Below are 2,182 nucleotides of genomic sequence, written 5' to 3' on the forward strand. Positions count from 1 at the left end.
AAAGGTTTATAAGTGGGAAAGGTTTATAAAACCTTAGAATATATATAAATACTAAAATAAATATAACATTGCTACTTTGCTGATTTTTACTTACTGCAGAGGTGTCTGGAATGTTATCTCTGAGGCAAGTCAGGGGCCACTGCAGTGAGTTCAAGGACATCTGGACTGGCACAGCAAGAACCCATCTCAAAAAACCAAAAACCAAAAAACAAAACTAGAGACATACTTGTTGTTCTTTTCAGGGTGTCATTAAAAAAAGGGTCAACAATCCTTATTTGTATTAAACTATGTAAGTCTTCCTTAATTAATATGAACCATTTCTTACCATCTGTTGATTTGTTTCTTATTAGGTACTATCTTCATTTCAGAAAACTGAAGAGACCAGTTTTCTTTGGGCTAGTGAGTGATCAGGCAACAAAATTTATAAACAAGTATGCAGTTTGATTATGACCCCAAAAGACTATAATCCAAAAGCAACAGTAAAAAGATAAAGAAGACGATGAACACAGTGAACAGCACTATCCCTAACTGTCCACATGATTGACTTACTTTGGTATGCTGTGCCTTCCCCACTGGTGCCACCTGCCTTCACCTCTAAGAACTTATATATGGGGTAGAGTTGGTCAGGCCTCCTGGGTGGGGCACCTCGGGAGTTCCCATCGCACGCCTGTAGGAGCGCCCTGCTGTAGTTGTGCCTACGGACTGCCAGAGGGGGGCGACATTACTGGAAATCCAACCATACTGGAAAGGTAGTGTCATAGTACCCCAACCCCTCTTACAAGGACTGAACCACAGATATTGCACTGAACTAGATCCGTGACCCCCCCTTTTTTTTGGTGGAACTGGAGGTTGAACTCAGGCCCTTGCGCTTGCCAGGGAAGCACTTATTCCACTGAGCCATCTCCCCACCTCCTACCCTGACCCTTTTAAAAATATTTTTTTATTTTGACACAGGGTCTCACTAAGTCTCTAAATTACCTGGGACAGTTTTGATCTTGTGACCCCTCCCTCAGCCTCCAAGAGTGCTAGGAATACAGGTTTGTAGCACCAAGCCCAGCTTGCCATAGCACTTCTGTCCCATGCAAGGTGCTGTGCAATGAGACACTCATGCTCCGGGATGGCTGGAATGTTTTGCAAGGTCTCTGGTATTGTGCCTCTTGGGGGTACTGGCCAGCAAGGTCTGTGGCCTTCACTCTTGTGGGATGAACATGTGCTTGGGAAAGGCCCTGGGCTCCTTCCACCTCCTTACTCTTCCCAGGGCAGTCTGCTGACCTTTTAGACTAGAAGCAACGTCACTCAGCAATACTTGTTTAGGTCCTAGCCAAATCCAACATGCTTTGTGGTTTGAGTCAAGAAGCATTTCTCTGTCCCTCCTTGGCTCACTAGTTACCTTTTTTTTTTTTTAATTTTATGTATGTAGTACAGGGTCTCACTACACAGCTCGGACTCATAGTGATCCTCCTGTTTTAGCCTCCCTAGTGCTGGGATTACAGGCACCACCAAGCCCAGACTCGGTCACTGCCTCAGCAAGCCTGGGGTGGAGTGAGGTGGGGAGGCAGGTGTGACATGTGGTGGCAGAGATTGAACCTGTGTCCTCACGCTTGCCTAGGTAGGCACTTAGACTGCTTTAGCTATCTCGCCTGCCCATCCTTGGATCACTAGTTATCTTTTTATGTGGGCACACTTCTCTGTAAGTTATGGAGAATGGAGATTATGAATTGGAGTTGTGGCTCCATGATTGTTACCACTGCACACTTAACAGGGATGTACCGTGTATGTATTGGCAGATGGCACTTGTGGGACAAGAAGATAATGTCAGTGTTTGAGCTGGCTTCTCTGCTGACAGCCAAAAGGCTTGCTAGGCTGAGGTAGGAGAGGAAGAAAGAGGAGGAAGAAGGGGAAGAGTGCAAAGACAGGGAGAGAGATTAGTGAGCATGAGGGAGGAGAGGGAAGAAACTGAGAGGGAGTGAAAATAACAGAAGGGACCTGTGTCCCTTCTGAATAGAAGAATAGAATTCAAGGCCCAGGGTGTGGTGTCCTGAAGAGAGGCCCCATAGTGTTATCTCCAGCCCTTCCTCCCTTTCTTAAATTATTTTAAAGAGAAAAAAGTAAAACAAAATTTCAAAACAATAGGAGACTAAGAATGGTTAATACATTGTGTATTGTTGTCTTTTTTTTTTTT

This window comes from Octodon degus, unplaced genomic scaffold (genome assembly GCF_000260255.1).
Source record: "Octodon degus isolate 3935 unplaced genomic scaffold, OctDeg1.0 scaffold00236, whole genome shotgun sequence".
NCBI lineage: Eukaryota > Metazoa > Chordata > Mammalia > Rodentia > Octodontidae > Octodon > Octodon degus.